This window comes from Gallus gallus, chromosome 2 (genome assembly GCF_016699485.2).
Source record: "Gallus gallus isolate bGalGal1 chromosome 2, bGalGal1.mat.broiler.GRCg7b, whole genome shotgun sequence".
NCBI lineage: Eukaryota > Metazoa > Chordata > Aves > Galliformes > Phasianidae > Gallus > Gallus gallus.
In genome coordinates, this window is record NC_052533.1 from 104,554,930 (window position 1) to 104,570,679 (window position 15,750).

A 15,750-nucleotide genomic window follows, 5' to 3' on the forward strand; every position below is an offset into this window, starting at 1 on the left:
TTTTGGTGTAATTTGGACTATTAGTATTATTGTTATTTGCCTGAATAGACAGAAATGATCCGGCACAGTGTATGTGGAGAACAGAGTAGCAAAATATGGATTTGACAGCCAGGAGGCATAGCAGCAAAGCTTATTGCCTATGTACATTTTTAAATACCCCTGCAGTCCTTTTTTGGATTACATTAGTATCTTATTGTATACAAAATGAGCCTCATAGGTGCCATGTACTTGTTAGCTCACTATCATATCATATTTCCAGCTTGTCCCATCAGTATTTTACACACAAAAGTTATATCTGTTGTAGAAACTGAAAGCCCTGTTGCAAGCCTAGCTTTATGCATTTTAGCTATTAAATTGACCCAGTTCAGTATAAGGTATGAGGCTTTTCATTATTTATTTGCAAACGAGGAGTTTTACAGGAGGAAAAAAATAATAGAAATTGTACTTCTGTTTGGAAAAAAAAGCTCATCATCCAAGATGTACAAATATTGAATACAACTAATGCGCATAGCAGAGAATAAGGCTTGTCAGCTGTGTAGACGTGTTCTCTGCCACCGTTCCTGGATTTTGGCAGGTCTTTCCTGTGCAGAAGAGCAAGGGGCAGTATTTTTGGAAACTACAAGAGTCCTCAGGGTCATCGAGAGCCTGGGAGGAGATGCTCATCTAGGGGAGGGAACAGAGGGAAGAGGAAAAAGAGTTTTCCTTGAGGGATGATTCTTTCAGCTAGCTGACAACTTGCTAGGTCAGCAGGCCTAGCAGGCCTTGATTCAAATGATGCGGGAATGAACAAAAAAGCTGGAAAGCCTCTCTCTCTGTCCCAGCTGCTGGTAAGGTGAGGATGTCCTATGCCCTCAGGCAAGGCTGATGAGTAAGGTTGGCCAAAACCCAACAGTTTTCCTTTGTGAAAAACCTCAAGGTTGTTTTTGATGTCAGTATACATGAGACTGAGACTTTCTGATCGTTATCGTGGAAAGGATAATGATGGCCAGTGAAACAAGGCTTTCAGGTACATGTTAATGTACAGCAGAATGAGAACGCAGGTCTGACTGTGTGCATGAGTGCACTGTGAGTGCGCACTCTGAGTGTATTGAGCAGTGCACTGGGCAGCTCTAAAGTCACACAGTTTTCCTTTTCAGATCTTTTAAGAAAATTTTGCTAAGTGCCAATGCTGCCCCACTCAGAATAAATAGGATTGCCAGCACCATGCCAGCCTCTTCCAGGCCTACCCTCACCCTGTGAGGGCCCAGAGCCCCATTTCAGAGCCCTTCCTGACTGCTCTCATCAACAGTGCTTTCTCCCTCGCTTGGCAGAGGGTTTGCCAAGAGAGGAATTTGCATCTCCAACAAATGATGTATAGGAAAGGCAGAGCAGATACAGAGGAAAGAAAGCTGTCTCTTTTTTTTTTTTTTTTTTTTGCACTGCTTTTCACCCCAAATCTCTGTGACCGAACCCAGTTCCTCCCCCATACCCAGAGATCCCATTATTTCATTTTGAAAATCTGGTCAGTCTGTACCTCATTAGGTTAAATCAGGATTCCCTGTGCTGTGACTAATGTGTTATACAGGGAATTTAGTAATAACGCTTAAAATCCCTTCCAATTTAAGTTTAAATCCTTGTGTCCAATTGAATCTTACTTCCCTGACAAAATTACCCTAGATTATTTTTAAACAATCAAATTTGCTGCAACCACGTTTCCCTGGGTGTGCTCAGCTCCACGCTCCTCTCCCCACCTCAGAGAGCCTGCACACCGTCCCCATAGTCGGGGAGAACACTTCAAGGACAGAAGTTGTCAAGCAACAGGAACAAAGCACAGGGAAGCGCTGCTTCTCCCTGCTTTCCCATCCTGTCCCTAATAAAGAAAACTCATAATGCCCATTTTAGGCAGTCTGCTCCTGCAACTCGAGCCTCATTATTTCAGCAAAGCAGCTGTAAACTGCCAGCTGTATCTTTCATACCTCCAGCCATGCTTTGCAGAGGAGCTCTTCACCTCTCTTCTGAACATCAGCCCCCTTCTCTTCCTCCTCTTATTCATGATGGATCCTGATGGAGAGAAGGGTAGGGATAGGGATAGAGGATAGCTTTGCATGCAAGCCTGAGGAGAGCAGGCAGGACAGGGGAAGAGCACCTGTGTCATTTTCTTACTTCCTAATACCCTGATAATTAGCAAGGTTCTCATTAAGGTTATCATGGTTCCTTGGTTTAAATGAAAACTATTTGTTACATCCTTCTGACTGTTACTCTGAATAATACCCTTCTTGCATCTCTGCTAACGTTCTCCTAAAGCCTTCCAGCTGCGAAGCCCTGTGGGCAGCCATTTCCTGGTTCTCAGCAGAGCACTCAGAGGGTGGGTTCTGGGGCCATACAGAGTACCTCTGTAGGGCTACAGCACAAGCACTGAGCCCCGTCTCCTTTAGCACTGTCCCTACTGGCCCCTGGCCAACTTTAGCCCTTGCTGAACACAAGAAAAATCTGAGTGTTTTTTGGCAGAAATACAAACCACTTGGAGCACTTCGGCGTATGGATGTGAAGTGTTTTACAAGCACCCTTAGAAGCCCAGCACAGCTCTTAGTGCCATAAATTTGTGTAGCATGGACAAGTCTTCAGCACCTAGGAGAGGCATGGGAGGCAGCTGATGGCCTAACTACTGATGTGGAGAGATGGGAGGCAAGGAATGGCAGGGAGAGGAGAGACTTGTGGATTGAACAACATTTTAATGGTGCAGTTTGATAAAACTGGAAATCGGGGAGGAACTGAGCACAACTTTTCTTTTCTTTTCTTTTCTTTTCTTTTCTTTTCTTTTCTTTTCTTTTCTTTTCTTTTCTTTTCTTTTCTTTTCTTTTCTTTTCTTTTCTTTTCTTTTCTTTTCTTTTCTTTTCTTTTCTTTCCTTTCCTTTCCTTTCCTTTCCTTTCCTTTCCTTTCCTTTCCTTTCCTTTTCTTTTCTTTTCCTTTCTTTTCCTTTCTTTTCCTTTCTTTTCTTTTTTTTTTTTTCCTGACTTGTAAGAAAAATGAGCAATGGTTGAAAGCAGAAAAGTTTATTTTTATCAAATAGAACATTTAAAATTACTAGAAACCAAGTTTTCCAAATGTCATTAGGATTGTTAGGATTATTGCACTACTCATTTTACTGTTAATTCCATACCACACGTACCTCCAACATCCCTTTAATTTGCATGGGGAGGACAAGCGATCTCTGCAGTGACTACATTGTACATCTGTCTGTACAGAGCCTCTCCATCACTGCGTTCTGCAGCATGCTAATGTTGATACTAGTTTTTTCTGCATGAATTTCCACATTTTTATTTTTCAGCTGATGGCTTAGATGCAGACCACAATTTAATTCTATTTCATCAGAAGTGATGACAAATGTTCTTTGGCAAAACTGAACGATGATATCAGAATACACTTTGTGTGCGGCACACTCATAAGTACATCAACAATCTATTTTTCTTAGACATTTAACTGATGAGAAGGAAGAAAAAATCCTGCATTAGAAACATCCAAGAGGAATGAGACACGCTGACTTAAATTCTTGTCTCAATGCCACTATTATGATTCTGGAGGGAAAAAAAAATGAAGTTATGTCATCCATTTTGCCTCCCCCATCTTTATCATTTTAAGACACTCTGTTAGTAAGTTTCAATAGCTATGGGCAGGGACACAGCTGTGAGGTTGCCTGAAGATGAGTGGATTCTGAAAACAATAAAACAGTGATAGAATGCTGCCAGTTAGCAGGTTTTATCTTGGCAAGAAACTTGTTCTCATCTGCCTTAATGAGCTTGAATGTAAAATAAGCAAAAGCTGTCTTGAGAGCTGTGGACTCTGGTGTGTCAGTAGTGCAGTCACACAGAGCTGGAAAAACTGGAGGTCTCTGCTTAACTCTGGCTTCTCTGTTGCATTCAGACCATGCCACTCATGTCCCACCACTAACTGACTTGGCATAGAACTGCAAGCCAAACTACAATAAATGATGAAACAGTTTCATATAAATCACTTGTCACACCCTATAGCAGGGAGCAGAGAACGCTGAGTGGTATTCTGCCTCTGCTAAGCCTCTGAGGAGTATGTATGCAACAATATCTCTTTGTAGGATAGAACTCTCTCTTCCTGTGTGCTGCTCCTTTGTAAGTGCATAGTGATGAGTGAACTACATTGTGCTTCATACTTATTCCTGATATCTCCTTTGTGGAGAGAACAGAGCAGCCTCCATGCAGGACTCCACAGCTAGTTACTGCTTTCTTATGTCTTGCAAAGACAAAGCAAATCTCCTCATCTCCCATAGCAAACTGTGTATCTTCAGCTAGAAAATGATCCTGTTATGTCATCTTTTTGTGTGGGGGAGGTGGGGAGATAGGGGGGGTAGGGGGGGGGAAGGGGAGGGGGGAAGCTATAGGATGGGAGACAAACTGCCTAAGCAACAGATAGTCAGGAAAAAATGAATGTTAAATGTATTTTGCTAGTATGGCAGTGCTTGGAAAGGCTTTGCAAAAGATATGGGTGTCTCCTCTCTGAGTAAAAGAGATGCACTGCTCTGCATCTAACAGACTGCCAGTGAGTCTTCAGAAAAGGAGATGGAAACACATTGGACTTCTGAAACAGAACAGCCTCCCATAGCGGGACAGAAATCTGCCTGAAGGAGCTCAGCATGGGGAAAATACACACCAAAGAGCCTCCCATTCCTGGTGTCTGAGCTGTGGCTGCTGATCAGCACCAGTTTGCTCCTGGGCTGCTTCTCCCAGGACTTCAAGCTCAGCTGCTCACTCTCTTGCAGCCCCACAGAGCTGTGCTGTCTGCTTCTTTTTACCAGCTTTTGGCAGCCTGACTTGTTCAGACTGCAGGTGGTAAAGGAGCATTCACCCAAGCATTTAATCCACAAGACATGAAGGATCGTTGGTCTTCCAGGGACACTAGGAGCTCTCCAGGAAGGAAACATCTTCAGATCGCTCACCTCACTTTGGAGGAAGATGATCATATATAGCCTTAATTGTAACCACTGTTTAAAATTATACTGCTAGAAACTCTAGTGTGGCAAAGATAAAAATGAAGGCAGTGACTGAGCAAGCTATAGGCTGTTCTCTTCAGTTATTAACAACCTGTGCACGTGTAGGGAATACATTGTTATACAAACTTAGCAGCACTGAAGTGTAGCGTACAGACTGCAGCTGGTAATGAAAAAAATCATAGCATCACAGAATTGTTTGAGTTGGAAGGGACCCTTAAAAAGTCATCTAGTCCAACTCACCTGCAATGAACAGGGACACCTACATCCAGATCAGGTTCCTCAGAGCTCCATCCAGCCTGACTTGGAGAGTCTCCAGAGATGGGGCATTCACTGCCTCTCTGGTCAACCTGTCCCAGTGCCTCAACATATTTATTGTAAGAAACTTCTTCCTAATATCCTATCTAAATCTCCCCTCTTCTAGTTTGAAACCATTTCTCCTTGTCCTATCACAACAGACCCTGCTAAAGAGTCTGTCCCCTTCCTTCTTATAGCTCCCTTTTAGATACTGAAAGGCCACTCTCAGGTCTCCTCGGAGCCTTCTCCAGGCTGAACAGCCCCAGCTCTCTCAGCCTGTCCTTGCAGGGAGATGTTCTATCTCTTGGATCATTTTTGTGGCCCTCTGAATGCACTCCAACAAGTCCATGTCTCTCCTCTACCAAGGACTCCACAAAAGCGGTGTTCTTCGTTGCTTTATTTTCAACAAGGTAAGAAAGGAAACAATAAGGTAAATGGGGACATCCCTCCACATGGTAAACAGCCAAATATCAAACATGAACTACAGATTAAAAGTAATTGTCATATATACTTAGTCTTTTTGCTTTGATATAGACTAAGAAGAAGGCAATTTAATCAATTTGTTATACTCTGTGTGATAGGAATGTCTCAGAAGTTTGTTGTTCTGAAGCAGTTCCTGAAAAAAGAGAGGAAGGAAAAAAGGCAAAGAGATTTTATCTAGAAATAATATACTAAAAGTGCTTATCAAAGAGGCCTAGAAATAGATTCTAGTAAGTGGAAGGTAATGGAGTTTGAAGTAATAAGACAAAAGGTTAACACGATAATGAAGCTTGGCCAGACAGGTGTGCTGGAGTCCTTTCACATGAGTATGTATCACTTCTGTTTCTTCCAAAAGGAGTATGTAGTCTTTGAATTGTTCATGTGAAGATATCTGGACTGACATTAGCTTATCCTTACCCTTTTTGTTTCTTTCTTTTTTTCTTTCTTTCTTTCTTTTTTTTTTTTTTTTTTTTTTTTTTACTTTTTTTCTTAATATCTATAATTTGTTGTTTCTTAGTGGTACTCTTTTTTTCTTTAAATGAGTGTTTGAGCCTTTTACAAAATCCATGTTAAAGTAAGATATTAAGCTATAGAATCTGCCACACAAATGTAGGATAATAACCTTAGTTTGATATTATAAAAACGTGGCCAGCTACAATTCACAGCCACAGCAAAAGAAAAACCAATGCTGAAAATTGGCACATTGAGATATTCTCAGTGTTCAAGTCCAATTATCTCCTTGGTAACAAGTTCTTTCATTCATTACATATTGTATTGTCAGAATTAACCATGTAATAGTGCTGTATCTGGGTCTGTTCTTCTCCTGCAAGTAGGGAACATGGAAGCATAAATAGGCAAGCTGCTAACCAGCTTCTTATGCTTGCTGGAAAATTAATCACCAAATATCTCTGTGAATCCAAATCTGCCAGATGACTGTAGTCTTCACTTCTCTCATATATCTTTCATTCTAGGTACAAGCCGCCAGCTGTTATTTATCGGCTTGTGAAAGGAAAAACTCCACATGGCCATGTTTTAAAATCCACCTCTTTATGAACAGATTGTGATTTCACATGCTGAATATGTTTTATACATGTCGTGCTTTTAGAGATGTTGAGTGGACCTGAAGCACAGGTGAAATGCTGAGGTGATGTACAACAGCTCAGACTCGATTTACATGGCTGCAGCTCCATGTAGTGAGGGTTGGACGTCTTGACTTGGTTGATTTTTGAGGGATTTTTCTGTACTGATGCTAGTTTAATTGAACTTAAGATAATGGTTGCTGGGGGCTGAGAGTGGAAGAGGCTATTCTTTCAATAATTATCAGATCTCATGTCAAGGAAACTGCTTTGTGTGAAAAAGAACAAGGCAGAACTAGGCTATTACAGACTTGTGCACTCTACTATCTATTTTGGGCCAAGATCCAAAAGCATTTCATGGTTTAAAACAGTGTCCAGAGATTTCAGCTGGGATAGAAGCCCATTTCTCTGCATTGAACAAGCATAGAAGAAATGTTCTGACACCAAAGACTTTGCAGTCTTGCTGAAACAACAGACAGAATGGGGATGGGATGGAAGGATGAAAGCAACTGGGACTGAAGCAGAGCTTATACAGACGTACAAGGGCCTCTCTGAAAATGTCTCCTAATCTATTGTGTTGACCCACAATGTCAGAGGTGGATATTGGTGGTATGGCATTAGAGAATGAACCTTCCTAACAGCATTCCATTACATTTTGTTGCTGTGTGACAGCTGGCAGCAGAGGATCAGTCTGACAAAATGGCATCTGACATGGAAGCATGTATGAAGCAAAGGTATCTCACTGAATTCCTCCATGTGAAAAAAAATTGCATCCCTTGACATTCATCGACTCTTGCTGAATGTTTATGAAGACCAAACAGTGGCTGTGAGCACAGTGAAGTGATGGGTGGTGCATTTCAGCAGCAGTGACAGTGACAGTGGATCACCTCTGCTGGTGCAGATTTTTAGGAGAGTGGCATGCAGGCTCTTGTTCATCACTCGTGAAAATTCATAGCTAATGGTAGCGACTATGTTGGAAAACAGTGTTTTGTACCTGAGAATTTGCTTTATCAAATAGTGTTATTGTGCTCTTTGTATCTGTTTTTGTTTCTATGGAAATAAATAGGAGGTGTTACTTTCGCAGCAACCTGTATTTCACATAACCCAAATTCAATGATTTTCAGACTCATCTTTTGGTTAAATGTGAGACTTACGCAAGAAATTATGTAGTCTCTAGTGCCCTAACTTAACTTAAAAGGAAAGTATAATAAGAATATTTGAGCGAAAACTGTCCGGGGAGTGCTAACTTCTGTTAAATAGTAAGTTGTACTTACTAGAAGTAGCAGGAGTTATTACTACCAGGAGACAGCAGTAGGAGAAATGGACTATGGCAAGTATATCAAACAGACAATAGAATAACAATTAAAAAACCTGAAACATAAGGAATCAATTATGAGAGCGCATTGTTTCTGGGTTTTAGTAAGAAATTCAGGAAAACATTATTTATAATTTTATAAGAACCAAATATTTTATAAAGATTTTGTACAGTGACAGAGGTTAAAATGCCTTCATAGAGTCTTTAAATGACAAAATAACAAAGATCTGCTAGTCTCTAAAATAATGTGGAAACAATATTCCAGCCACAGTGCCATAGGAATTGTTATTTGGATGACTTCTTACATCTTAAGCTACTAATTTTTACACAGTGATATGTCTTCCACATCACGAATAATGAAACTCGTGAATCCTTGATATCACGTTATGACTTCTCTTGTGAAATTATGGAAGCATTGAAAGAGACTATCAGAATGCTGATCACTTGTCTGCAGCTGTCAGCCACGCCATTTTCTTGGAGGAGCCCTCCCAAATTTCTCTGGGAAAAATCTGAGGATTTCCCCCACTGCTTCCTAAAGTGACAGAGTTCCCTGGTTCTTCTCTGTCACTCAGATGTACATCTCCTTTCCCCATTGAATCTAGTTTAAAGCTCTGGTGATAAACCCAACTAGCTTGCTGCCCAGTATATTCATTCCCCTTCTGGTCAGTTGCATCCCATCTGACATCAACATGCCCAGTCTCTTGAAGGTGCATTCAAGATTATAGTACCTGAGCACGATACTATCCACACAGCCATTCATTCAGCTGGTCTTCTCCTGCCCAAGTCAGCCTCTAACCAGGAGGATGAAGGAGAACACTACCTGTGCTCCTGATCCCTTCAACAACTTCCCAAGGGACATAACATCTTTTCTAATGCTTTGTAAGTTCTGTGTTGCAGCCTCCTGTGACCCAGCCTGAAAGAGCAGAAGCAGAATACTTGTGTGCACTGCTGGCCACCCACACTGGATTTACACAAGCAAGTCCAACTGTACAGTTTTATTCACAAATACTCATAGAATCATAGAATCGCCAAGGTTGAAAAAGACCTCTAAGATCATCCAGTCCAACTGTTCCCCTATCACCAATATTTCCCACTAAACCATGTCCCTCAGTACAACACCTAAATGTTTCTTGAGCACCTCCAGGGACAGTGGCTCCACCACTTTCCCCAGGCAGCCCATTCCAGCACCTAACCACTCTCTCAGACAAGTATTTCCTAACGTCCAACCCAAATCTCCGCTGGCTCAACTTGAGCCCTTCCCCCTTGTCCTATTGCAAATTATATGGGAGAAGAGACCAACTCCCACCTGTCCATAACCTCCCTTCCGGGAGTTGTAGAGAGCCACAAGGTCACCCCCGAGCCTCCTCTTCTACAGACTGAACAGTCCCAGCTCCCTCGGCCACTCATAAGGCTTGTGCTCCAGACTCCTCGCAGCTTTGCTGCCCTTCTCTGAACAATGTTCAGAAATGTTCCCAATATAAAAGCTCTTCTGCTACACTGTATGTATATGATGGCTAACAAATGCACGCTCTGGAGTGTGTTAATGGTTACTTAGGAACAGTTGCACTTTACTGCGCCAATTGCAGCTGGCTTGCTGCCTGAACAGAGATCTTCCCAATTGCACTGTGCCATGATTATGGACAGTAGGTTCATAAAAACATTGTTTTTATGTTGGGCTCTTCAGAGGGAACTGTAATAATCAGCTGTCTGATCATGGACTCTCTGCCATTTTGGGCATTTTTATTTCATCATCTGACAAAAGTGAAAAAACTTAATGCTTCCAATGCTACTTTTCTGCTAACCCTTTCCAAGTTTAACATCAATGAGATTTGCTACAGGTTTTTTTTTTTTTTTTTTTTTTTTTTTTTTTTTTTTTTTTTTTTTTTTCCATAAAGACATGAAGAGAGAAGAGTTTCTTACTTAGACATACTGGGAAATGATTTTCTCTTATCACAGAGTAAAAAGCTGCAGCCTAAGGAATAGATCTGGAAAGGTCTGGGAAATGTCTTTTGCAACTGGACGTTGAAATGATTTATCACAAGAAAAAAGTAGTTCTCTAATGTCTTTTTTTTTTTTCTCACACAATCTGATTGCTGAAGTTCTCTGTTTCAGTATTATGCATGCAGTCACATGGAGAAGCAGCATGAAATCAGTATTTATGAAAGTGACGTGAGTGATTATTCAGATACCCCTCCCCACATAATATTAAGTATTCAAAAGATGCCAGAAGATGACCACATTCTACCCACCAGAGTCTCAGATAAGGAACTGCTGATTGTGAAAAGAAGGATGTTTTCATTCCCCAAGGCAATGATAATGCCACTTAAAATACCACTATATTTCTGAGCTTTGAGCTAGCTGCTGTCCTCTGTAACTTCAGATGTATTTTAGCATTACTAGTGTTGAATTTGGAAAGATCTTGAGGGTTTTAATACAAATATTAATGTCAAAAGAGAATTACAGATATGCATATTACAGGGTGATTTCACAAGATTCTCATACTGAAAGCTAAACAGAAATTAAAGTACTTCCAAAAGGAACTTGAATAGGGAATAGGGATTTTCTAACCCTATCACAAGTCTGTGAAATCTGTTTGATGTGTGTTTTCTGGGGAGGGCAGAAAGGCCTACATCTAAGTTTTGAAATAATTTAGAGACCCAAGTAGGGCACTATTGACTTTCCACATTTACTTTCTTAATTGGTGTTGGATCTCAGTGACTTTCAGCCATGGGTGATGCCTGTCTCCCGCCATTAAACTGTGGCAAAATTCCAATTCATAAAAATACTGCATATCCACAGTGGGATTTACTACTAGTACTGTAAAATTGAAGCAGGTGGAAAATTATATCAGCTCAATACAGTATTTACACATATCTTTGTCAGTGGCATAGCTAAACACTTTTGGTTCCTACTAAATTAAAGATATCAAGATTGACAGAATCAGTCCTCATGGGACTGAGATTGGGCACCGAGGTTGACAGGAATTAGACTGCATCCCTTTATTTGTGGTTTTGTCCCCTTGAAGTGGTACTTTTGTATACTGCTGTCTTTAGTTTCACCAGCAACAGAGCAGCAGTATAGGCCCTAGCAACTGAGAATGTTTAACACACAACAGTGCTTGGTCAAAGCAGATAGAGACTTTATAAAGCCACCATTATTAGTCACTTATTTTTTGCCTGTGCAGGTTGTTCTTCCTGCTTGTGTGATAGGTCCTGATGGTGAATGGCATACATATTATTCATGTTTTGTGTTAATTTACTTAGGAATGTAGAAAGCTTATTTGACTGACCTTAGTTCCAAGGTAACCATAGCTTGTATCACTGGTGTGTTAGAAGTATCATAAAAGACAGATTGCCCAGGGGTACCTGCGGAGAGATGGATGTGAGGGGATAAGAACACAAATTCATCAGAAATCTGGCTTTATTAGTCCTGCTGCTCATAGAATAACTTAACAATAATTATAATTATTATTATTAAAGGTAATCTCCTAAGGGCTAGAAATCCAGAGCACTTTAAGTCATAGCCTTTGGTATGACAAATATGGTTAAAAGAAAGAAAGAAAGAAATATGGTGAGAGAGATTACATCCCCTGAAGCTGGGGATATTTCTTACAGCATTTCTTCCTCCCCACTCATTATCTGTATGGCTCATTGTCCCAGTGCTGTGTCTCCCAGAGAGAGTTAAAAGTGATAAACAAATAGATCTCAATTTAGCAGCAGATCCTTCTGGGAGAATATTTGTAAAGCTGGAATTTTTCCGTCTTCCAAATTCCCTGGTTATTTTGTATCTGAATGTTTTTCAGATATGAAAGTCTTTTCATATCAGCTTGACAGGAAGCAGTGCATACCACGGTGCTGTAATGCACCTAGAGTATGAAATGAGAGATGAACAACCTGGCTTAGCAGGGGATACAGGAAGAATTGGTTCAGCCCTCAAGCCAAATATCAAGCCAACCCCAAACTAATGTCTGTCTGGCTGAATGTTGTCTTTGAATCTTATTTGTTCCAGAGTTCCCTGGAGAAAGAAGATAGCAGTGAATTTTGAGCTGCCTCTTATATAGGGAGACCCATAACTCATGAGATTTGAAAAGAGCATCTGGTAAAAGCCCAGCAAGGGGTTGAAAAGGATGCATAAAAGACAGAAATAGGGCCCAAGTTCCTCAGAAGTTGTTTATCCTGTCTGCTAAAATGTCTCTTTGGCTGTTTCTCTGAGTCATGCCATGATAATAACAACACTGTGCTATTACAAGAGTGGCTGGTGAGAGGAGAGAAAAAGTAAGGTAGTTCCTTTTCCTCTAAGGCACCCTTGGTGAGTAATACATACGAGTCTTCACATTCAATTCCTGCTGTCTTCAATAAAAGCATTGTTTATTTGCCACAGGGTAGAAAAACAAAGGTAAACCAAAGAAGAAATAATCAGAAAATAAAAGTTAAGCAGACAGTAAGCACAATAGATCAGATTACTTCAGGGGTATGTTTGACCCAGCTAAATATATTACCTCAAAAAAAGCATTTGAGCTGGGCATGAAATCTGACATCTTAAAACTTGTTTAGTATCTAAATAGGCTCCTAAATCTAGATTGTGAGCACTTAGAAATAAGGAAAAAAGGAAGAAACGTTTCCTGAGGTGGTCACATTCTTGTGGTTTTTACAAATGCAAATGCTACCAGAGGGGAGCTGTGTTTTACACCTTCCCAGTTCAAGTGCTCCACTTCAGACAGCCAAGCATAGAGCTGTAGAGAAACTTGAGGGCATGGTGTCACTTTAGCACTTCTCTTCCCTTCCTTCCTGCCCTTGGAAATGTTATGAAAATACTGTAAAAGACAGAAGCAAGCAGCTTTATGACTGCATCACAGCTTTGTTACAGGAAATGGGTATTTATAAGCACTTAACTCATGTTCTCACTGTGTTTGGTTGGTTGTTTTGTGTGTGTGTGTGTGTTTTGTTTTTGATAACTTGCAATATTTTTTGCTGTTAAATTGTATGCTCCGTTTTAGCTCCTGCCAGATAGCCTGTCTAAATATCTTCACTTCTCCACAGGAGTGTGCCAAAGCCAGGCAAGGTCTGTGAAATATGAGATGTCCTCTCCTTTTTTTCACTTGTGATATATCCTTTCTTTTCATTCCTGGAGAAGAAGCACCCAGCTCAACACCTTCTGTAGAAGAGATTCATTTGCCATTGTTCATATTCAACAAACTGTACAATGTTCATGCTCCTAGTTGATTTCAGTGGGAGATTAGGAAGGTAAATAAGAGTTAGGTATACTCTCCTGGACCCAGAGACCAATGCAATATATCTCTTCAATTCAATCAGATGAAAGTTTTTGATATAAGAACAGTAGAAACTTTTCTACTGTAAATTTACATTAGCAGACACTGTGGAAGATGCATGATCTGACCTGTGTGTTTCAAACACTGAAAAACCCATTTTTATCTCGTTATTTTGTGTTTGGTTTTGGTTTACTCTCTACTTGTATTGTTCACAACAGTAATGATTTGCATTTAATCAAATAATTCTGGTCCAGTTCCGTTGTATAAATTGGTCCACCAGGTGTTCACACAAAAACCCATTAGTGTCTTTTCTCTCAGCACATCTTGGGGCAGAATATCCCATTACTATGAAAATGGAAATAACCGTATTCCCAGGCAGGTTAAGCGTTGCATAACGTAACTGACACTCTGCTAAATGTTAACCCATATTTCCTTGCACAATATAATTTATATCAGATATGCAGGACAGCAACTGTCACACAAGATATGTGCTAGTTATTTTTTAAGTTTTAGCAGAAATCAATCTAGCTGTGTGAGTTGTGAGAGCAGGAACTCCCTCCACCACCTCTTCCATATGTTCCAAAAGAACTGTTACATTAACATGAGCAAAATCCAGCTGGAAATAGAAAACTGAGCCCAGATCCTCCTTTGGCATAAGTTAGTAGTTACGCTGAAGCTAAAGGGCACCCCTTGATGTAAACAATGGGAGATATAGCCCATAAAATTTCACTCACTTTGTTGTCTGAGGCTCTGAAATAAGACCATTCCCGCTTTACAGAATACAGGCTCACTGTTGTAAGAGGTGGAAGTGAAGGTGTCTTTTCTATGAAAATGCAGTGCCATACAACCTCTGAAAAATGGTGCAAATTTTTAAAAGTTACTATTTTTTAAAGATCTTTATTGTTTTCTCAGTATTGTTGAGGCAACACAGGCTAGAATGTTAACTGTAGAAAATGCAGAATCTCAGCTGTTTTTTGTTGAAGTCTGGTAGATTTAAGGGCACCATGAAGAAGATGGGGAACAGTCAGAATGGGTTTACTAAAGGCAAATTGATCCTGATAAGCCTGACTGCTTTCTGTGGTGAAATGCCTGACTCTGTGGCTAAGTGAAAAGCAGTGGATGTTGTTTGCCTTGCATTTAGCAAAGCTTTTGACATACTCTTTTAGCCTGGTAGTGGTTGATAAGCCACCAGTGTATCCTTGTCGGGATGAAAGCTAGCCACTTCCTAGTCAAGGGAGCATCCAGCAGGTTAAACAAGGTGATTTTCCCCTCTTCTCAGTGTTCACAAACCACACTTGCATTGCTGTGTCTGGTCAAGGGGCACCTAAAAAGAATTGTCAACAGATGGGAAGGAGTCCACAGGAGGGCTGTGAAGACACTGAGGGGACTGGAGAATGTGACATATGAGGAAAGTCAAAAGGGTTTCTGTATGTGTGTGTCTAATTGCAGTCTTCTATTGCCTGAAGAAGGGTTACAGAGAGCATAGAGCATGACTCCTCTCTGATGTGCACAGAAAGAGGATGAGAGCACTGACAAGCTGTAGAAAGGGAAACCCTTACCATGCTGTTCACAAAGGATGTTGAGATGATGTGTTCACATTACACAGAGACATATTAGCAAGGTCCATCCGTAGCTGATGGTGTGTATCAACTTCTGAAAACTATTTTTTGGGAAAAAATATAAGAAAAGAGCAAAGGAAGAGGCATAGACAGGAAGAAGTTACAGGGGAAACTGCTCACAGACCAGATGGGAAAGGAAATAATGAGTGTTTCCAGATGAACGTCCTACTTGTCCTCCTCAGCAGGGTTTCCCCACAGTAGTTTTCCCACAGTAGTTTTCACCAGTTCTCGCACAAGCTTCTTGCTGGTTGTTCCCACTGGTGAGACTGTTAGCACTGGCTGTAGCACTCTTTGTTATGGGGCAGGTGCCTCACGAATCTTGGCAGTGATTTCTGCATGCACGTTACTTGTCCCCTAATGTAACACAAAAGCTACAACTGAAGAGGAAAAGGGAGCAAGAAGGGGTGATTTTCACACCAGCAGCAATCACTTCCCATGAAAGCCTACCACAGTGATGTTGTTGAGGGTTGTGGGTGCATGAGAGAAAAAGCTTGAAAAATCATTGTGAGAGTAACAAGGAGGAGATACGGTGGCAGAGGCTCTGGCAAACTGCCCTTGCATCTTGGGTGAAAGGTTGTGGAGTTGGATCAAAAGGCAATTTACAACAGTGCAGGCAGAAGGCCAAATTGCTAAGATATCTAAAGCAGTGTGCAACAAGGTGCAGGAGAAGAATCCTTCACTATTTTGGCCTTAGAAC

At 40.8% G+C, this 15,750-nt stretch overlaps 1 long non-coding RNA gene across 1 annotated transcript; it reads right to left on the reverse strand.

Moving 5' to 3' along the window:
• Nucleotides 1-1,425: 1,425 nt before the first annotated feature.
• LOC112531839 lies at nucleotides 1,426-15,094 on the reverse strand. Its single transcript, XR_003073900.2, has 3 exons — nucleotides 14,994-15,094; nucleotides 11,455-11,530; nucleotides 1,426-2,040 (listed from the first exon to the last, which is right to left on the reverse strand). It is a non-coding gene; the product is annotated as an uncharacterized LOC112531839 (long non-coding RNA).
• Between the last annotated feature and the right edge of the window lie 656 nt (nucleotides 15,095-15,750).